General features: G+C 39.4%; 1 long non-coding RNA gene across 1 annotated transcript; it reads left to right on the top strand.

The window, feature by feature from the left end:
• The first annotated feature begins 342 nt into the window (after positions 1-342).
• On the top strand, positions 343-22971 carry LOC103092034 (uncharacterized). Its single transcript, XR_001628511.2, has 2 exons — positions 343-633; positions 22092-22971. It is a non-coding gene; the product is annotated as an uncharacterized LOC103092034 (long non-coding RNA).
• Positions 22972-23534: the final 563 nt, after the last annotated feature.

The following is a 23534-nucleotide window of genomic DNA, read 5'->3' as shown; positions in this document are numbered from 1 at the left end:
ATTTGAAGGAAGTATGTTCATCTGAAGGAAAATATCAACAGCAGCAGCCATAACAAATAACATTTCCAGGAACCAGCCAGTTATTTCCATTATTTTCTCTCTCCAGATGGACCAGACTCAGACTCAGACTTCCTTTAGTCGGCTCTCACTCATTCCCCTTTTTAGACGGTCCAAATGTCTAAACTATAAAATCCCTCCACAGCGTCCCTTGTTGAAAGGTGCATTAGACTTGGGATTCTTTTTCCCCCCAATAAAGTTCATTGATTTCTCCTCCGAATAATCCGGGCCTTTTTCCACTGCCCTTTTGACACCAAATTAAACTTTAATTCAGGCAGAGGAGGAAGCAAAGGGCGGCCGAACAGCCCCGCCGAACCATCAATGAGATCTTCTGGGAGTTAATTATGCTGTAACTCTTTTGCTGTTTGGAGCTCATTAATTCCCCGCCCCCTCTTCCCTTCCCTCCTTTAAACTGTTCAGTTATTTCCAGCTAAAGGCTGCTCATCGTCTGGAAGAGTCCCCTAGGACCAAACTGCTTACCAAACAATAACGGTAGCTTTCTGCTTCAGCTATAAAATGCCCTTCCTCTAGGAGACGGCTCTTTTGATGGTAGCGGCTTGGATTTGCATAATGTGGGTAAGAGCCCCCCCCTCTGCCCTGGCCTCGCCAGGCAGGGTGGTAAAATCAACTGATCCTCGAGTCAGACTAATCTATCTCTCTGGCATGTCATTAGCATAGGTGAACACAAATCCACATCAAACCTGGGTCCTTTTTTAAAAGGCCATATTTACAGCCCATTAGTAGTACCAAGGGCGAGTGAGAACAGGGAGATCAGTGGCAAACATGTAATTCATCACAGTAATTAAATGGGCTTAAGTAGTGTACTAATCTTGAAGCAACTGAAAAGCTCCATTTTGACATCGTAACCTAAAGAAATAAAAGCCTGTAGAGGAAGGGCCCCCACCCACGGCAGCCAGACGGTCGGTGTCTTCGTCTCTCGGGCTGGCATCTTTTCTCCAGCTGATTTCTCTGTGTTCATTCTACCTCTCTTAAAAATCTAACTCTGATTTGACATCACAAGGGTTCCAGCTTAGGCGTGGTTTCAGAAAGAGATTTTTCCTGAGGTCTTCTCGCCTTCTCTGCTTTTTGGGAGCCTGAGCAGCCAGCCCCAGGCAGAAGGGCATACCTGGGTTCTGCCCTCTTCTTTTACATTTGAATGTGGTCTCAGAATCTGGTCTGGCCGGACTCCCTTCTGCGATGGGCTTTGATTCTAGTTCCCTGGTTGCTAGCAAGGGGAAAGTCACCCAGGTGTCTGGACTTCTCATTAACAGCAGGTTTCCTCTTTGCCCTGCAATGGCAGTTTGATGATCTGGATGCAAGGGGCATCCAAAAGCAGCTTCTGAGCTCTGGGTGTGTGTTTAGCTATTCACTGAGGCATTTCTTAGCCCCTAGTGCTGAAGTAGGGAGGTGCCTGGAATATAAGGACTCACTTCAGACACCCTCAAGAAGCAGCTGCCCATGGGAAGGAATATGGCAGCTGTTTAATAGCACATAGCAACAGTACACACCAGTTTAAAGACGGGAAATGGAGAAGACCATATCCAATTGCAACCACAGTGGGGTGGGGGAGTGGGTAGGGAGGGGAGTGGGGTGGAATTCTAGCAAGCAGGATGCAATTACCCCTGATGCCATACTCTGCCTCCTAACTTCAGGGAAGTATATGAATTTCTTCTCATATGAAAAAAAATGACCATAGTTACAACCTCGAAATACTGACTTCCAGGAACAAACCCCTAAAAATCTCTGCACAATAAAGGACCTCAGGAGCAAATCCAAACACTGGATTCCACATTTCTGAGGTCCTGGATTCAGGTAGATAATACAAACAGTTCATTAGGGTCAGTATAACCATATAATGATGACTAATTTCCCACAAATCTTCAGCCAGACAGACAAGCTTTCTTTATCCTTTCCCATTCTCTGACTCCATAAAGCTGATATTTTTTCATTTCAGAAAAAAATTCACCATGCTACATATATGATCTTTGTGTCCACTAAAACTAGTGAATGGTGGGAAGGAGACCTGAGTTTGCTATATAAAATGGTTCCTATTCATGTATTTCTTTTCAGGCTGCATATCTATGCCTTTTCTAGTGATATGTTCAGAATAGAAGTCTGGAAGCAACATACTTCATAATAGCCTTATAATGACTTTTGAGTTTATTTAATTCAAACCCCTTCGTTTTATAACTGAGGAACTCCAGGCACAGGGAGTGAATCCACTTGCTTGCAATCACTCAGCTAGTAAATAGCAGAGGCAGGATTTGAATACAGATCATATGTACACCAATATGTACACCATTATGCCATACTGCCTTCAAGGGGGTGTGAGTGTTTCAGGAGATTCTTCTATTCATTGCAGTTAGTGGCACTTTCATATAGAGTTGTCCTGGGGTTTTCTGTAGAGGAATCTTGGCTGTGTGGCATTAGGTAGATGCTAGAATTCAACAGATATTTTGGAAAACAGGCCATCATGGATGGAGGGAAAATCAGGGAAAGGGATTGCTGGTTTCTTTCTAAACAATCAGAAGGCTTATGGTCTAATTGGAGCTTTCCCAAATTAGGCAAAAGTGTTTTATTTACTCCAATGTGTTTTGGTAGAAGGAGTAGTGAAAGAGTTTGGCTTATAGATTGTAAGACAGAGATTTATGGCTGGCCTCTTAGAGGTCATCTAGTCTAACTTTTTCCTCATTCCAGAGCTAGGAAGCTGCTTTCTAGAGAGATTAGATGATTTGTTCAAATTCACATAGATTTATAAATGGTAGAGCAAAGATTTGAACCCAGATCTCTGATCCAAATCTCTTTCTGAAACAGATGGAATTCTTTTTAGTTTTGGCCTTGAGAATACTTGTTACTATAATAGCTTTTTAATGATAGGATTCTTTTTTGTTTTGCTTCTTCTCCAGACCTAATTTTTGATGTTATACTTGATGTTATGGCTAGGCTCTACACACTTCTGGAGTGAATATTTGTGCTAGTGCTATTTCTTATTTCTTAGAATATTGAGTATTGTGTTATTGTAGGCTCTTAGGAGGAACTTAGTCTGAGAAAACACTGAATTTGCAGTTAAGAAACTCTAAACCTAATCACTAATATTCTGGCCTGAATACTTTAATTTCCCAACCTGGGTTTAGGTCTGAGTAATAAACTAGTGGACTTTTGCCATTCAGAGTTTCAGTAGATCGTTTGTTGAACTCAACAACTATCAGTCAGCTTGAAAACTCAGCTTGTTCAGAGTGATAGGACTTCCCTTTTGTCAGATATTTCTGCCTTAGTTATTCTTTTTCAGCCTTGATACTTGATTAGGAGTTGGAACTAAGGTCTCACTCTACACTTGATTTTATTATGTCCCACTTTTCTAAAGTCAGGCCTTTAACTTATTTCTTGTTGAAGGTTTTATTAAATTTGTCTAAGTCTGAGAAGGTTACATTGAAGCCATCAACTGACAGGTTTCACTCTTTATCTTTATAACTTGATTGCATTTTTTCTTATTTAGTTGTTATTCCATTCAGTTTATAAATGTATATGCATATATATGTATGGAGAGTACTGATATAATTAATCATCTATAGTGCTTTTAAGTATAATATATTTTCTTTGGAGCCTCATCTGATATCATAAGTTCACCTAAAGCATTATAAATTTTTCTCCAGTCTCTAATTTAACTCTGTGAATCTTTATTTTTCAAGCATGTTTCTTATAAGCAAAATATGGATAGATCTATGTTATAATCCATTCCACTATCCTCTTCAATCTTATAGGTATTTTTGCCCCATTTACATTAACAGTTATGTTTTAATGGCATCAGATATTCATACTTTTCCTTCTCCTTACTCCCATTTTCTTTATGAAGAAAAAATAGAATTATGAGAAAGGAGGAATATAATTAACACTAATGATCTGTAATTGAAGTTATTTGTTTTCTCTCCACTTCTTCATCTTCCTCTCACTCAGATTCAATTCACTGGTTCTTATGCTTCCCTCCCTTTAATTCCCCCTCCCCCTCCCCCATTTGGGACCTATCCAAACTTTATATGAAATTGATTTACTTGTAACTTTTCCCTTTCTGACTATTATCTCCTTCTCTTCACCTTCCTGACCCATATGTTTTTCCATTGAATTGTATTACTATATTACACTCTTAATTTGTTCACAAATGTGTTCAGCCCTATGACATTAAGATTCATATGTTCAGGGGGCAGCTGGGTAGCTCAGTGGATTGAGAGCCAGGTCTAGAGATGGGAGGGCCTGGGTTCAAATGTGACCTCAGACACTTCCTAGCTGTGTGACCTTGGGCAAGTCACTTGACCCCCATTGCCTAGCCCTTACCAATACACAGTATTGACTCCAAGACGGAAGGTAAGGGTTAAAAAAAAAAAAGATTCACATGTTCACTTTCCTCACTGTTTGCTTCATGTTTGTATGCTTTTATTCCCATCCACCATAGTTATAACAGAGTAAGTTCCACTCCCATCTTCCTTATGTCTTCTCTAATGTATTCCTTTCCCCCTGTTTTTATTTTCCTCGATTAAGACTGTCAAATAAGAATAAACCATGCCCTCTTGGTTTGCCTTATTTAATTCCTTCTGTGACTCGAGGATTTTGAAAACATATCTCTTCTCATTCTGTTAGAATGGTAGTACTTCATTCCTGTTTTGTCCTTTCCATATGCTCAAATGCATTTCTTTTTCTTGGTTTCTCTTCACAACTATGTTTCTATTCAAAGTGTCTACTCAACTCTGGGATTTTTAAAAATCAAGAATGCTTGAAAATCCTCTATAATTAATTAAGAATTCTTTTTCCCCTTAAAGAATTATCTATATTTTTATAGGGTAAATTATGTTTGGTTGTAAATTTTTATGTATTGCCTTTTGTAACATTATATTCCAGATTTTTCTCTCTTTCTAAATAGTAGTTGTCAAGTCTTATGTGATCCTACCTGGTTACTTGATACTTGAATTTTTTTTCTTTCTATTTGTAGTATTTTTTCTTAGGATTTCTTTCGAGTGTCTGATAAAACTTTTATCTTTTAGTTTGCCCTCTGATCTAGCAAATCTAACTTTTTTTCTTATTTCTTGAAATACAATATGTATGCTTTATTTTTGGTTATAGTTTTCAAGGAGTCAGACTATTTTTCAATTACCCCTCTTGATCTGTTTTCTAAGAAAATTGTTTTTGGTAGCAGATATTTTCTATGTTTTTTATGTTATTCAAATATTTCTTATTGACTCATAGAGTTGCTGTGTTTCATCTATTCTAATTTTCAGGGGGTGTGTTACTTGTATTTTCCACCTTCTTTCCTAAGCCATTTATTCTCCTTCCAAATCTTTCTTCCAGAAATCTCATTTTTCTTCTATGTAGTATATAAACAATGGTTCATTCTTGCAGTTCCAGGTTGCTAGTGGAAGCCAGAAGACTTTGTGAAGGTGCAATATTTTCCCTGACATCAACTCTGTCCCACAGTCTGTGTCTTCCTGCCTCTTTTTATTAGGAGTCAGTTACTAGTGTCCCAGTTCTATTTAATCTCTTAACATAAATTTGAATTTAGAAATGAATATTTTTAATTCAAAGATTTAACAAAAACAAACATATAAATATTTATCCTAATACTTCAGGGGCATAATTCCCCTATATCACTTTTATCTCTAGAGAATATTGGTTAAAAACCTAGCCTTGTTCCTATTATGGCATTGAGTCCAGAAAATTCATATTCAGAGATGGCACTGACTGACAAATGAGTCCTTGTATCAATTCCCCCAGGGCTGGGTTCCTGGAGGTCACTCCTAAAACTTACTCCTCAAGTCATTGATGCTAGGCTTCCTACAAAATTCAGCCTTATGGTTTGTTGTCCTGATTTTTCAAAATCCACAAGATTTGAGACTAAGAAAGGGAAAGAATAATGTCAAGGATCAAGGCCAGTTTCTTGGTGCCTCATAGTCTCAGAGGGAAGAAGAAGGTTCTGAGATCTCTCACCTACATAATCTTTAGTGCCTTCTTTTTTTCTCTTATATGTACAGCTTGAATAACTGATATAGGTTTCTGGCCCTGCACCCTTTAACACTCTTAGATGAAGGGATTCAACCCTGCCTTGATCTGACTATGAATCTGTAGGCTCTTGTTCCTGGTCAGAGCTGCTACAAGCTTCCAGTCTGTTCTTCTGATTTGGTGTTATCTTTCCTAGTGGAATGTTTCTCCCTGAATTTATAGCTTCTGCCTGTCTTTTTTTGTGCAGGCCTGAGATAAGTGAAGGATATAATTTATATTTCTCATCAGGCTTTTTGATGATTTTCTAGTATGCTGCCTTTTTTTTTAATCCTTACATCCATCTTAGAATCAATACTGTGTATTGGTTCCAAGACAGAAGAGTGGTAAGGGCTATGCAATGGGGGTTAAGTAATTTGCCCAGGGTCAAGTAGTTAGGAAGTATCTGTAGTCAAATTTGAATTCAGGACCTCCCGTCTCTGGGCCTGACTCTCTATCTCTATCCACTGAGCCAACTGGATGCCCTAAGTATTATGCCTTTAAATGATCATTACTAATATATGTCAAAAAGCTTTTCCTCTATGACTTCACTGGTTATTCTCTTTTTTCCAAATTCCCATGAATTAGTCTCAGATATGAGGATGGATGATTCAGTGTTCTAAGACTGACTTTAAATATATTATTGTAGAGAAATCTGAGTTATCACTTACAGAGCAAGTACATTTTGACTATGATTCCTGTTGGGATTTGGGCTACATCCGCATGGTGATGGGCCAGTTGTAGCCAGACCAAAATATTCTGCTAATCAAGCTCATTTACTAGGGTTCATCTTACTGTCCACATGAGACACAACATTGATGCTGCCAGTTCCTTGCCCCACAGCTTTGCTGGTCTGTAGGACCCCGGCATTTGAGCCAACTCTTTTTTTCTGGTTCCTTTTAGTTGTAGCACATGGATGCAAATTGAACCACCAAAGTTACCCCTCCAACCCCCAACAGATTGTACTGACCATCTGTGTGCATGGGAAGAAAAACGGCTGTGGGAAATCCAATTTTAAATTACTTGACTTTTAAATGACAGAAATTTCAAGCACTGGATTTCAAGGTCTTTTAAAAGCATCCCTAAAACAATGGATTGCACACAGCCCTGCCATTGAAGTCAATTCTTCTTTTTTTGTGTTTTGTTAACAATGAAGTACAGTTGGTATCTTCAGAATGTTATTTCCAACCCCACCCCCCCACCCCCCAATTATCTCAACATTCTGTTTACAAGCAGAAATGGAACAGTGTGTTTCCAGCACACTGAATTGTTTCACAGTACCCCAAGTAACAATTTCTTTTTTACATCACTGTTACATGTTTGCTCTGTTTCATGTAGCCTGAGATCTGAGCCAAATGTAGATCAGGGCCCCCACACTGAAGAGCCAGAGATGAATAATTTTGTCTAGTAAGCTAATCAAGTGATCTTTGTTCCTTGAACAGAAGACATAAAAAGACAATGACTGAATTTCCTTTGTAAAAGCCTATTGCTTGAGCATTGACACCCATAGAATTCAGCAGACTGCACTAGCAAATCACTTAGACAAAGGATGGTACGTTTGAAGAATCCAAAGATTATATAACTGAGAGTTCTGTAACTCCCTAGCATTTGGCTAAAATGGCCCAAGTGCTTATTTGTGGCATAGCAGAAAGACCACTGGATTTGGATCAGAGAAACTGAATTTGTATCCTGGTTCTGCCACTTACTAGGTGTGTGACCCCAATGGATCTTTGCCCTAAGAGAAAGCAGGAGTCACATGTGGTCTTCCCTTCCAAGAGCCTGATACATACCTACTCACTCTGATTCCCAGGAAAAAAGCCTCTATTTTCTCCCAGCATTCTACTTTGTGTTCTTTGTGACATCCCTTTCCAAGCCCCTCTGACTGGAGCTCTCTGACCTCATGCTGGACAAGGGGCAGCTCTTCCAGAAGCCAGACCTTTAGAATAGCTGCACTTTTCCAGTATCCGTATTTTCTCTACCCCACTATCTTAAGAGGCTTATTTACAGTTAAACAGAACTCTCTCTCTCCTCCCTTATTCAACCAGAGGATGGAAGAAGAAGCAAGATGTAGGTTCATTCTTAAGATTAAACTTTTCCCCTTCAAAATCCAAGTTATATTGGGGTACCAAAGGAAAGGGTACAGGCTAATGTTAAATTTCCATATCACTAAATCCTGTCTGCCTCAGTTTCCTCATTTGTAAAATGAGCTGGAGAAGGAAATGGCAAACCATTCCAGTATTTTTTCCCAAGAAAACCCCAAATGGGGCCAAGAAGAATCAGACATGACTGAAATGACTGAACAAAAGCAACAAAATTGTTAAGAAATTTTTCCTGAAATTGAACCTAAATTTGCTTCTTTTTTATTAACTCTCCCCCTTCTCCTTCATGTTTCCAGTTGAGGTCTCTGGCTTATTTTAATGATCAAATGAGCTCATGGGTCTTTAGATTTAAAGCTGACAAGGACCTCAGAAACCACCTAGTATGATGCTGTTGTTTTATGGTCGAATAAGCTGAAGTCAAGGCATAATACATTTATATGTATGTGCTTTGTTAACCAGGCAGGCTCATATAAAGCTGCTGGCTGTAAGTAAATCTGTAATATAAGAATAATCAGACCTGTTTCACAGGGTTACGATGAACATTAATTAAATGAGACCATGAAAGTGAAAGCGTATAAACTCAGGCCAAAGGGATGGAGTTCCTCTTCGATGGAGGCTCTCTGCATCATAGTTGGGAGACTAGGCTGGCAACAGGACTTCGACCACCAGCAATGTGTCCCTGCAAACAGGACCCATCTCCTAGCTCTTTCCCTAGATAAAACACTTTCCCAAGGGACAGTTTTTATGAACGTTGTGTTGTTAGAACATTGAATAGATTTCTATGCCAATTCCAAAAGTAATTCTAAAACCCCCAAGGATTTGGTGTCATCTCTTGGCAGATTAGAACTTTTGAGCCTATTCAGTGCTTTCATGTTTGCCCTTCTATAGGTGAAGATTGTGGACAACCTAAATACGATGATCCACTTTTCCCTTGACCTCCATTCTTTCTCCTCCTCTCTAATTCTTCTTGGGATCAGAGAATAGGGGTGAGGAAAGGGGCTGGGCAAATGGAGGAATCCTCTCCAGCTTGACTAGTTGTTTTGGTCCTGGAAGATTTCCGGAAATGGAGGGACATGAAAAATTCTCACTTGATCATTATGTCCTTATATCCCTGGGCAGCCTGCTGGTGATCTGCTGTACTTCCTTTCTCTGATTTTAGATTTGGGGTTTTGTCACAGTGCCCAGCATTTATGTAACTCTTCAAGATTTGAAAATAATTTTACATATATTATCTTATTTGATTCTCAGAGTAGCTCTTAGGTAAGTGCTATTGTTAGTTCCATTTTGTAGTTGAGAAAATAGAGGTTGAGAGAGGCTAAGTAATTCTTTCTAGATATACACAGCTGACAAGTGTAATGAGACAGAATTCAAACTCAGGTCTTCCTGACATCATGTCCAACACTCTAGGTACTGCTCTATCTAACAGTCTATGCACAGATTTTTTTTTGGGGGGGGGGAAGGGGAACATCTTAGTAGCTTATTCTGCTATCTATAGTTTGAATCTTGGGTTGAAGGAGCCCCATTTATCTACTTCCTCAAAGATTCAAAACCCTAGAATCAAAATAGAGCTCTACAAATTTCCCTTTCCTCATGTGTATATCCATTTGCAAATCTTAATTGAAGGGGGCAGCTAGGTGGCTTAGTGGAATGAGAGCCAGGCCTAAAGATGGGAGGTCCTGGGTTCAAATGTGACCTTAGACACTTCCTAGTTGTATGACTCTAGCCAAGTCACTTAACCTTCATTGCCTACATCATACTGCTTTTCTGCCTTGAAATCAATAATAATATTTTTTAAAGTCTTACTTGAGAGTCCTCCAAAATAAAACAAAACAAAAATTGGGTTTAGAGGATTTTTTACTGTTTCTCAAGTGAAGAAAAGGATTGTGCCTGACAAAGGGCTCACAACCTATTATTTCCCTGAACATGGGCCTTTCTTCTCCTTCTGTTTGAGCCCTCTGGGAGAAGACATGTGGACCTCCATCTGCTCCAGAGCAATTTCTCTTTGAACAAGGGAGTCTATCACTTCTAACTGGACTGCTTGATCTTTAGCTTCAGGTGAGAAGGTGAGTCAGACCTTTCTCTGACTGTGCACCTTTCATCTCCTGCTGAGCATGTCCCCAGGGGGAAGGTGGAAAGGGGACAGATTGGCTCACTTACACTTGTACCCACCCAAGGCAATTCCCATTTCCTACTGACAACCTGATGTGGAGATCCTCTAATTGAAAGAGCCTTTCATCTGCTGCTGCTGCATCTGTCCCTTGAGGGAAAAGAAAGAGGAAAATTGGTGGAGAATGGGACTTTCTGATCTATTTCCTGCCTAATCTCTAACCTTCAGAGAGAAGAGGAGAAGTGAGATGGGACTTTTGTCTTGGGCTCTGCTCTTTAGCTTGATTTCCAGCCTCTTATGAGAAGAAATGACACCTTCCACTCAACAATGAACATTCTCATACCTGGTTATACTCTACACATTCCAGTGAATCTGAACCCTGATGGGTCAAATCTCATTCTACATCCCTCACCACTTAATTCCTAATTCTCTTCCCCCTCAACCTGCCCATTCAAAAGTTCTACCCAAACCCGACCCATCCTTCCCTTCCACCCCTTCCACCATGCCTTTTAGAATGCTCATTCTACAGGCAACAAGCTTCTCTTCATCCAAAATCTTTTCTTTTCCCATTTCTTGTATCCATTGGCTATAACTGAAACTTGGCTCTCCCAGATGACAGAACCTCCCTGGCCATTCTTTCCAGTACCAGCTGCACCTTCATTCTTTCTCCTCAGTTTACTGGTCAAGATAGGGGAATTAACATTCTCCTTGCTCTTCTTTGCTACTTGCAAGTCCTCTAGTAGCAATTGTTTACAGACCTCCAGGTCATTTTCCTCCCTTCTTCAATGAGTTTGACACATGAATCACAATTTTTTATCACCTTCCCAACTCCTACCCACATACTGACTGATCTTCAAGCATCCTGATCACTCAATTTCTCAATCTATTTACTTCCTGTGATTTACTCCTCTATCCCACCCCAGCCACCAAAGATGATCTTGATTTTACTATCAGCTGCAAATGTACTAACTCCATCTTCAAGAATTCAGAAATTCCTCTATCCAACTATTATCTATCATCTTTTCACCTCTCCCTCTGTCATCATTTACCAAACCCTAATCTTTATCTGTATTGTGGCCTCTAACCCCTTGATCTCCCAGATCTTTCCTAGGTCACCTCCCCTGCCTTAACCACTCTCTCCTTTCCTCCCCTCCTCTTCTTGAATCTTTGGTGAATCAATTCAATGCTACACTGTCCTCTTCTTTGGAGTCCCTAGCCCCCTTATTTTGCCAGTTGCACTCTTCCATGTATAAGCCCCTGGTTCCCTCCTATCTTCTGTTATCCTTTCCCCTTAGATATGTGTTGCTGAATGAAGGTATAGAATATGATGCAACCATTCAACTGTTCTTAAATGACATTATCTGGGCCCTCATGACTACTAGGCAATCCTACTACATCTCTCTCTTCAAATCAGTATCCCACTCTCCATTGGCTGTTCTACATTTTTTTTTGTCTCTCCTCAATATCCCATGTTTCTCTTTTCCACATTCTCTCATCTGAGAATCTTGCCATATATTTTATGGAAAGGAAAATGAAGTCATTCTCCATAAACTCCTTTTTCTCCCCTCTTCCTCATCTCCTGTCATTAATATGCTTTCTGTCACTGTATCCTCCTTTACTTATGTCTCACACCATGAGGTTGCCTTACTTATAAACAAGGCTAATTCCTCTATCCATACATGTAATCCCATTCTATTTTATCTTTTCCAACAGCTTGCCTCATTTTCCCACTCTTGCTCATTTTCAATCTCTCCCTTCCTTCCTACTTACAAACACACCCATATTTCTTCCTTCCTACAAAAAAAAAAACAAACCAAAACAACAAAAACCCTTAGCTGATTCTACTGTCCCCATTATCATCCTATATCTCTTTTCTTTGTAGCTAAATTCCTTGAAGAGGCCATCTGCAATTAATGTCCCCACTCTCTGTACTCTCATTCTCCTCTTAATTCTTTCCAATCTGGCTTCTGACCTGATTTTACCAAAACCATTCCTTCCAAATTTACTAATGATCTCTTAGTTGCCAAACCCATGGACCTTTTCTCAATCTTCATTCTCTGTGACCTTTCTGGAGCCTTTGATATAGCTGATCACCCTCTGCTCCTTGATATCTTCTTCTCTCTAGATTTTTTGGACATTGTTCCCTCTAGGTTTTCCTCCTATCTGACCACTCTGCAAGTCTCCTTTGATGACTCCTCATTCTTTTTTTTTAACATATTTTTCTTCTCCATCTTTTATTTTTTAATTTTTTGCTGAAAAATTTATTTAGTCAATTTAGAACATTTTTCCTTGGTTACAAGAATCATATTCTTTCCCTCCCCTCCCCCGCCCCTTTCCATAGCCAACACGCAGTTCCACTGGGTTTTACATGTGTCCTTAATCAAAACCCATTTCCATGTTGTTGGTGTTGGCATTAGGATGTTCATTTAGAGTCTATATCCCCAATCATAACCCCTCGACCCATGTGATCAAGCAGTTGTTTTTCTTTGGTGTTTCTACTCCCACAGTTTTTTCTCTGAATGTGGATAGTGTGTTCTTTCTCATAGATCCCTCTGGGTTGTTCAGGATCACTGCATTGCTGCTAATGGAGAAGTCCATTACCTTTGATTGTACCACAGTGTATCAGACTCTGTGTACAATTTTCTCCTGGTTCTGCTCCTCTCATTCTGCATCACTTCCTGGAGGTTGTTCCAGTTCACACGGAATTCCTCCACTTTATTATTCCTTTGAGCACAAGAGTATTCCATCACCAACATATACCACAATTTGTTCAGTCATTCCCCAATCGAAGGGCATCCCCTCATTTTCCAATTTTTTGCCACCACAAAGTGTGCAGATATAGTTTTGTACAAGTCATTTTCCTTATGATCTCTTTGAGGTTTAAACCCAGCAGTTCTATGGCTGAATCAAAGGGCAGACAGTCTTTTAGCACCCTTTGGGCATAGTTCCAAATTGCCCTCCAGAATGGTTGGATCAATTCACAACTCCACCAGCAATGCATTAATGTCTCAACTTTGTGATGGCTCCTCATTCATATCATACTTTCTAGTCATAGGTGTCTCACCAGATTTTATATAATCAATTTTTTCTTTCTCCCCTTTATACTACTTTGCTTGGTGATTTCATCAGCTCCCATGGATTTAATCATTGTCTCCTATGGCAACATCTCTATGGTATTGAGAATCTCTACAATTCACAAATCTACCTCTCCTTCTCTAACCTCTCTGTTTATCTCCAGTCTCACAACTCTAATTGCCTTTCAAACATCTCAAACCGAATGTCCAATAAACATTTCAAACTGAACATGTCCAAAACTGAACTCATTATCTTTCTCCTGAACCTTCCTCCCTTCCCTATTACTATATAGAACAATATCATCTTCCCAATACATTAGGCTCACAACATAGGAGCTATCCTGGATTTCTCATTGTTTCATGACCCCCTACATCCAATCTGTTGCTAAGGTCTATTTTTTTAGCCTATACAGCTTATCTTGAATATGATCCCTTCTCTCTGACATGACCACCACTCTGGTATGGACCTTCCTCACCTCAGGCCTGGTTTATTTTAATAGCCTAATGATAGTTCTGCCTGCTTCAAGTCTCTCCCTACTCCAATTCATCCTTCATCCACTGAAGTGATTTTCCTAAAGCATAGGTCCAATGAGTCAATAAACTCTAGTAGTTCTATAGAGCCTTGAGGATAGAATATAAGATCTTAATTTGCTATTCAAAGCCCTTCATGGCCTAACCTCCTCCTGTATTTTCAGTCCTCTTGTATCTCACTCCTTGATATATATTCTTCATTTTAGTGACATTGGTCTCCTTGTGTACCTGTCCTCCTTTAACTCTCAACTAAAATCTTATCTTTTATAGGAAGTCTTCTCCAACTTATTTTCAATCTAGAGACTTCCCTCTCAATTATTTCCCATTTATCTTCTATAGAGATTATTTGTATATATTTGCTTGTTTTCTCTTCCATTAAATCAGAAGTTCCTTGGGGGCAGAGACTGTCTTTTACTTTTTTTTTTTATCTCTAGTACTTAACACAATGTATGTGCCTTAGCATGTAGTAGGTACTTAATAAATGTCTACTGACCAATTGAATGACAAAGGGCTTATATCTGTTATTTTTCCTGAATTCTAGTGGTTATATTTCAATAAAACTCTGTTGCTTTTATTTCATCAAAAGTCCAAGAAATGGTTCAGATAGAGATTTTTTTGATATTTGTATGAACACAAATGAATTTTATTGTTTCCACTCTTACATAACAGAAAATCATGAAGTAGAAATGAGGTCCTCTATTAGATTCCTAACAGAAGTCCCCTTACTTCTATCCTGCTTCCCACTCTATACCAGACTGATATGACTGGATTTGTTGTCTGGGAGAATAAAATTAAGCCTAGAGCAAAAGGAAAGTTAAAACTCAGCTGGGCTCTGGAATAGCTTTTGGAAAAGGCCTTAAGTGTGGGTCAGCTTTTAAAGTTTATGTGACTAGAAGACAGACATAATAATGCCCATAAAAACTGAGTGAGTGAGAGAGAGTCAGAAAGAGAAAGAGGGAGAGAGACAGAGAGAGAGAGAGAGAGACAAACAGAGACAGAGACAGAGACAGAGACAGAGACAGAGACAGAGACAGAGAGAGATGGATGGAGAGGAGAGGGAGAAAGAGTGGGGGAGAGAGAGAAAAAGAGAGAAGGTGGGAGGGAGGGGGGGTAGGGAGAGAGACAGGGAGGGAGAGATAGAGAAAGTGAGCTCTAAATAGAGAGCTAAATGCTATGACAAGTACATTCATCCAAAGCTTAGCCTCCAGATCACAGAATAATCTAAGAATTCATTGGCCAGCTTGTCTTACTGAACAACAAGTTTCCAATATTACCTCTGTCCTCTCATATACTGTTGCTGGATGACCAGATGGAGAAAAGTCTTCTAACTGATATAGCTGCCAAATCTCCAAGTCACTGAACTTTCCAGACAGTGTGGGAGGGGGAACAAAAGTGTTGTTTTTACACAGGAAGGAAAAATTTCCATCCTTAGCTCTGCATATTGACCTCTCTCTTCTACTTTTCCCTCATTCCTTTGTCCTGAGAACTATGGAATAGGAATATGATTGCAGACTGACCTCTTCTTTGCGTTAATTGGATTCCTAATTACATTTGAATAAAAATATTTTCAAGAGATTATTTTCTTAAGGAGAGAGACAGAAACAAATACCCACACACAGAGAGAGATGGAGAGAGACAGATAGACAGAAAGAAAGAAAGTAGGGTAATGGTGGTGGTATAGTTGAGATGAAGAAGAAACTTGCAGCAAAATATACCTGGGTTCGTTTTCAAGTTTTGCTACTAATTCTATGGCCTGCAGTAATCCATGGCCAAGGTTTTGGTTTCCTTCTCTGTTAAAAGGAAAAAAAAGGGTTTGGGCTTTGTGTCTCTCAAGGTGAAGAGTGTGTTAATGAATGTTTAACAACTGGTTCTCCAGAAGAAGAAAAAGTTCACATGATATACTTTTAAGTCTCATCTGTATTTGTAACATTTTCTCCATCAGTCTCCTAAGTCTTGGCAATCAACAAAACAATAAATCAAGCCTTAATTTGTAGCATTTGGGGATTTCAGAGGTATAAATGCTACCAATGAAAATTAACAATTAGCTCTCAGGAATTGGTATGACTTGGCTCTACTGTACCCTGATCGGTCCTTTCTGGCTCTCAGGTTTTAGAATTTATGCCTCCTGCCTGAGGATCTAGATTTAGAGCTATCTAAATAAGAAGGGACCTTAAAGCTCACCCAGGCATAGTATCTTTGACCTAGAGATGTAAGAGGTTTTGGAGATTGCCTAATCCTAACCTCTCCTTTTAGAGATAAGGAAACCAAAGGCCAGAACAAAGAGCATACTTGCTTAATGTCATACAAGGTAATTAAAATGGCAGAGCCAGGATTTGAACTGAGATTCTCTAACTCCAGAGTCAGTATGAGATCTCTGTGCTGTACCTTGCTGCCTCCTCTGAATGACCTCATTAGTTCTCAAAGTCCAGACTCTGGAGTAATCCAGGCTGGTCCCCAGCTGGCAGAAGGGTTTGATCAGAAAGTGATAAAACATGCTCATGAAAAATGTAGTGTGGGCTGGGGCTGAGTGAGTTATGGCCCCATTTGGTGGCTACACACAGGTAAATCAGGCTGTAACTCATTTTGCCCCATCATGTTTTTTATTACTGTGTTTTAACGCAGTTTGGAGGGGAAAAGCACCTTAGACAACAGATGTCTGAGCCTTAATTTTTATTTTTTTGCTCTTGTCGTGTGGACAGGTCTAAGACCAAGAGGGCTGATGACTCATTGCTGTGGTATTACACACCACAAGATGAAGTGTGTGCTGTAGAAAGTGTGGGGCAGCATTTATCAGTTTGATTTCTCTCTTTGATGTATCAGGGCAGGCTACTTTCCTGATGGCTTCTGGCCTGTTTCCAAACCCCACTACGCCATGAAAATCACCGTCTTAGGTTTTCTTGGCACATGAACACATTTGTACTTGATTCTCAGACCTTTTGTATCAAGAACCTGAGGAGGGAGGATGGGGAGTCTTATAAATTTATCCCCTCTGTGCCCCTTCTAATGTTCCAAGGATCTGTTGTGAGTACCAATAGCTTCAAATACATATAGAGATAAGCAAGAAGAATAAATACTCAACAATAGAATCCATGTCTTTAAAGAGAGCTCTTCTAGTGTGAATCCTTATCAAAATACTTGTGCATAAACTCTCACGTAACCCACAATTTTCTCTGCCAGACCCTCATCTTCAAAATATTGATGTTTTAAGCTCGTGGGAGCAAGTGTTCTCCAAGACTCTCTTTACCCATTAACCAATAGAAACAAAAGCAAAATGTATAGAGAGAAAACCACAGAGTGGGGCCATTATTAGTCTATCAGTAAATAAATGAATTCAGCTTCCTCTAGTGAAAAATCTATCATCTATGCGGCATTATCCTATGGGAATACATCCTTTTGCCTCTACCCCATCACTATACTATTATAAATTTTGAGAACAAAGGAAATAAAAAAGCTAATTATGCCAAATTCCCAGATACCCTTCCAGAGGTTAAAAAAACATCAAGCATATTTCTCATCACCCAGCTATGTGTAATAGCTTCCTTTTAAATGCAGATTTCCCAAAAGGGTCCCCATTTCAGGTTTTCCCCCACTCTGGGAATTAGCCTCTGTCCTTTCTGTTTTAATTTTTGCTAGTCTTCTTTGGAGAAACCATACATAAACATACTATATTTTTAATCTTTCTATCTAGCATTTCTCTAAGTGGACATACCTTTTAAAATGCCAGCTTGATAGTACCTGGCCTGGATTTTGGAGATGGGGGGTGGTAATTAGAAAAAGCTTCTTTATTACTTGAATGGGATAACAGTGAGGGAAGGTGGAGAGGGGACAAAGATGTTTGGGTTCCAGATTGAAAATGAGGTCAAACAATATATTCCAGTGGGTTGGCTACCTAATTTAACAAATTTCCATCCTTTCTAGTTGAATCAAGGATATGTCCTAGGATATCCAGCCAGGAAAGTTATTGTCACCAGAGCAGTTTCAGGCTGGTTGATCACAGAGAAAAACCCTTCTGTTCACCTTATTCCCAAGTCTGTTGTGATAGAACTATCGTTAGACAAGTCTAATTGTTAGTTTTGTAATGATCACATTGTAGAAATATAGACTGTTAGAGTTGAAAGGATCTTAGAGATGACCTCATCCAGCTTCTTATTTGATTTGCTTGAATTTCTGATTGATGATTTTTCTCTTTTATTCCAAAATCACTTTCCAGAAAAACCATCTTTTTCAAAGATCTCTCTGTTATAAGAAAGAAAAACAAGCTGATGCAATGATGTCAGTGGACAACATTTGCAACAATGCTGACCTATGATCTTGCTACTTCTCTAACAAGAAAAGGGAAATATGATTTATTACTAACTCCCTGGAGCCAGGATTAGACATTGTGTATAATCTGATTTGTTGTGACTTCTAAGGTGGTTTTGATTTGCATCTTTGATGCCATTTGTATATTTTTATTCTGGTTTGAATTCCTTTGCTTTGTCTCAATTCATAAAATCTTCCCATGCTTCTCTGAATTCCTCATCTCTGCTACTTCATTTAGTGTGATAGTGTTTCCTTATATTTACATGGCATGGTTGGTTTTCCCAATTGATAGGCACTCACTGTTCCCCAGATTTTTGACGTGATGAAGAATACAACTACAACTATATATTTTGATAGATTTGGAACCTTTTTTCTACCATTTCTCTGGCATATAGTTCAATCAGTAGTGTTGATAAGTCAAAGGATCCACAACTGGAAGGGATCTTATAGGCTATTAAATCCAATGCCTTCTTCCCTTGGCTTTTTTTTAACTGATGAAGAAATTGGGGTTTCTTTACTGAGGTTAAATTATTTACCCAGGGTCACACAGTAATTGTCTGAGGTTGAATTTAAACTCAGATCTTCCTGACTCCAAGTTCAGTGCCCTATCTACTATGCAATGCTGCCTTTCATGTTCAAAGGTTTAGAGTTAAATTGCTCTTCTCACATAATTTCAGATTGTTTTTCAGAGGAATCAGACCAATTCAGAGCTGTGCCTACAGCATATTAGAGCACCTGACTTTTCAAAATCTGTCAGACACTGGTTAGTTCCTAACACCTACATTTTAACAAGAAGACTAATAGAAGTCCACAGAACTTAAGTTATTTCAGGTAATACAAATAATAATTATTAAAGTTAAGTCATGGTAGTAATGAAGGAGATCTGTTCCAATAACACACTTTCTCCAAAAGAGTTTTGCTACTAGAGGAAGCAAGAGATGCACCCCAGGACATGGATTTCTTCTTTATATGGGTTGTAGTCCTTGAGTCCCACTGGCTTAGAGGAAACTTAATCATTGAATATTCCTCTCTCCTCATGATGCAGATGCCACATACGGTTCAAGCAAGTGGCATATTTATAGCTGGAGATTTAGGGCAAGTTTTGCAAAATGGGCTTGCAGTATGTAGCCACAAATATACCCTCTTATAAAAATTTTAAGGCAAATTCACTTAGGGTCAAGGGGAGGGGGCAGGTGGATTGGGACAGGAATCCTTCTCAGGGGAGACAGAGACCTTAGGAAAACTCTGAGGCCAATCCTGGAGAGGCTGCTGAAGGTGAGGGATGAAGGTGGAGCTGTGCCATGGAGGAACTCACCTGGGATTCAACCATAAGGGATAGAAAGTGTGCCATCTGGTAACTTACTAATTTTTCTTGCTCAGATGGTGGACCTCAGTTGTTTCCACTGCTAAACAAAAGTAAGTATTGATGATATCCTCTGAATGGCAGTACTCCATCCTCCTTGTCTACTCAAGTTATGCTTCTGGCTGGTGGCTGCTTTCCCACTCCCAGGTGATCAGAAGTACAGCCCTCTTCTCAGTTGTAATCAGGCCCAGATTTCTATCTCAAAGGCTAGTGTTTTGATTTTAGAAAAACATTGAAAGACTTGCATGAATAATGAAGAATGAAACAAGCAGAACCAAGTGGATGTTGTATGTAGCAACAACAATATTCTTTGGAGAATAACTATGAATGTCCACCTCCAGACATTCAATCAGTTCTTTTCCACCTCCAGGGAAAGAACTTATAGATAGAAGTATACACAGTATAGTTACATACACATACACACAAACACATATACATAAATATATTTTTGTATTTATATATGTATGCGTGTATCTTTGTCAAATGGTTATCTTCTCTCTAGTGCAGGGTGGAGAGGGAAGGAGGTAGGAAAATATCTCAGGACTTAAATGTAACCAAAAAAGTTGAAAAAAAATTGGAAAAAAGAAAGACTTGAGTTTGTTATGACATCATGGATTCATCCTCCATATTTCTACAACCCCTGACCCAGCACTGTGGAGAATAGGGCTTCCCCCAACCTCATCTATACTTAGATTATACTTGTTCAAAAGTTGAGTTAGTGGTATAGGGAAGTGATGAATGGTAGTGTCAGCAGAGACTTTGACTAACTAGTTATGTGTGAGATCATGGGCAAGTAATCAAAGCCCTCTTAGCATCAGTCTTCTCATCTGTAAAACTGAGCTGATGTTACCTATAGCACCTATTGCACTGGCTTCTGAACCCTCACCAGCCTGGCTTCTGATCTCATCATCTAATAGAAATTGTCCTATGCAAAGTTAACAATAATCTCTTTAAATGTCAAATCCTGTTCTAAATCTGCCTCCTTTTTGACCCATCTGCAGCCTTTTAAACCAATAATTCACCATGCCTGCTGAATACTCTCTCTTCTCTAGGTTTTCATGGCATTGTTCTTTCCTTGATGTCTCCCTACTGTCTGAACAGCCACTGGCATCTCCCAGGCTTTATCCTGAACTTTCCTGCTTTTCTTCTTCTATGCTATCAAATTTGGTGATATCTTTGGTTCCCATGAATTTAATTATAATCTTTATACAGATGATTGGTTCACAGATTCATATATCTAGTCCTAGTCTTTCTCCTGAGGTAAATTTCACTGCCTTTTGGATATTTTGAACTTGAAAATTGGCATCTAAAATTCATAATGTTTAAAACAGAATTCATTTTTTTCTCCCAAATCCTCCCCACTTCTCAACTTCTTTTTTTAAAATATATTTTATTTGATCATTTCCAAGCATTATTTGTTAAAGACATAGATCATTTTCTTTTCCTCCCCCCCACCCCCCATAGCTGACGCGTAAATCCACTGGGCATTAGATGTTTTCTTGATTTGAACCCATTGCTTTGTTGATAGTATTTGCATTAGAGTGTTCATTTAGAGTCTATCCTCTGTCATGTCCCCTCAACCGCTGTATTCAGGCAGTTGCTTTTCCTCGGTGTTTCTACTCCCACAGTTTATCCTTTGCTTATGAATACCCACTTCTCAACTTCTGATTACTGTTGAGAACACTGGCATCCTTCCAGTCACCCAGACTATCATCCTAGAATGCACTGACTATCTCCCATCCCAGGAATATTCTATTCCCTCTTCTCTGACTCAACTTTCCTGTCTCCTTTCAAGACTCAGCTCAAATCCCACCTTCTACAGGAACTCTTTTCCAGGCTACTTTGCTGCTAGTGCCTTCTCTCTGGGATTTCCTTCATTCCGTTGCATATATGTCTTGTATATACATGATTATATGATATCTGCCCATTAGACTGTAAGATCCTTGAGAGCAGGGACTGTCTTTTGCCTTTCTTTGTAGTGTTTGCCCATCACTTGCTAAGTGCTTAATCAGTGTTTGCTAACTGGCTGAAAAGGAGACAAGTTTATAAAATACATTATCAATTTTGAAATTTTATATACATATAGATGTGTGTGGATATATGCAATGGCTGTTATTATTATTCTAAGGGGCTTTGCTCAGACCAGGTTTCAGTATGGAAAAATGGCATTTACCAGAATCCATTCCCACTTGGCTGTTCATTTTCTCATCCACTTTGCATGCCTCCCTGACTATTACTAGGACTAACATGACATCAATCAATTTGGTCAAGCAATTGATTAGACTTTTATTTTTAAACAACTCAACAGAATCTTTGGAGGATTGTTCAAGACTATGGGGAACAGCTCAAGTTAATGACTCTAATTAACGTAATAGTACACGCATTCTCTTCATTATTATTGTGAGTCAGTGAAGAGTGCACCAATTTTAGCAGCAGAAACTCCAAGATTCAAGTTCTGCTTTAGCTATATTCTATGTCTGTGACCATGAACATATTACTTAACCTTTCAAATAAATGTTTTTTTTTAATTCCTTTAGTGCCTGAAGAAATCATTAATACTTTAGAAGAATGACACCTACATTGGGAAAAGATTTCTTGGCCTGGACATCCTTACACCAATGGAAAAGCCTGCGCATGTATGTGTGCATATCTTAGCACACATGTAGCATGGGATAGTGTGGAGGGGATTGCTGCTTTGCAATGTCATCATTTGCCCTGGAAGGCACGTAACAGAGATGAGTTAGGGTTTTTAGTACCATTTTGATCCAATAACGACACAGCAATTAACAATGTTTTTCTTCTCCTTCAGCAATCCTTCAGATTGGATTTTCCACCAATAGATGTGGTCTACAATCTATAAATAGTGTTTCAGCATAAGGAGTGTGGGGGAGGCACACTGGTGGAGGCATAGAAATAGAGGAACAACTCCATCAGATTCAACACTATGAAAGCCCTGCATGTCCAGGGACCATGTCTCTACCACTTGTCCACATTTCCATTTTGTTGTTGAAAACTCAGAGATCAGTTTTCCAAAGAAAGAATGTAAATGATGTGCATTTGCATTTGCCAGTTGCAATGCAATTGTTGCTTCAGGTCACAACAGCTAGCTGCAGGAAATTCCCTTCCCTCTTTCTGCCATTTTTCTGAAAACACAGTCCAAGCTTCACCCTGGAAGAGGACTCACTTATGCCTGCTACCCTGCCCACCCACCACAATCCCATGACATCACCGTTTCCTTAGCAACTCAAGGACTTCAAAGGAGGAAGGAGATGGAGGAGACAAAGAATGGGAAAAAAGTATTCACTTAAAATTCCATCTGTGAGGGCCTGTAAAGATTTCATAGCCTCTGATTTGGGGAGATCAGTCAGCTTCAGGAACTGTTAAGCCTGAGGCAATAATAAAGTTCAGAGGTGCTCATTCTTGCTTTCTCCCACTTTCCTTTGTTCTGATTCCCTAGGTTTATGTAGTCAGTGCACACCAGACTGGGGCGTGTGTGTGTGTGTGTGTGTGTGTGTGTGTGTGTGTGTGTGTGTGTGTGATGAATCTATGCTCCAACTCTCTTGGAAAAGTTGATGGAGTCTTCCCCATGTAGGCTGGTTACTTACTGAAGATGGTAAGGGAGAGAGATTTGAGGTGCTTTGGGGCTGTTTTGATATCATTTGAGCTTATTGGCCACATCAGTTGCAGTATTCTGTGCATCTCTACTTGAAACACAACTCAATAGAAAATATTCCTACATGTAGTCTTTGGGGGATTTTCTTCACTGCTTGTTCTCCTCCTCTCAAACTATCTTGTATTAAACTATTTTGAATTTAATACAAAATGGCCATGAAGGTGGCTGAAGCAAGGTGCTGTGGAGTGCTTAGAGCTTGGTCAGATATAGAAGATGCCAAGGCCATTGACTATATTCCGGGCCATCACTAGGCATCCTGGCTTTTGTCTTACCACTGGACTAATGATTCTGGAAGAGAGAGTGATGC

Source organism: Monodelphis domestica, chromosome 3 (genome assembly GCF_027887165.1).
Source record: "Monodelphis domestica isolate mMonDom1 chromosome 3, mMonDom1.pri, whole genome shotgun sequence".
NCBI lineage: Eukaryota > Metazoa > Chordata > Mammalia > Didelphimorphia > Didelphidae > Monodelphis > Monodelphis domestica.
This window is presented reverse-complemented; position numbering and strand designations above follow the sequence as displayed.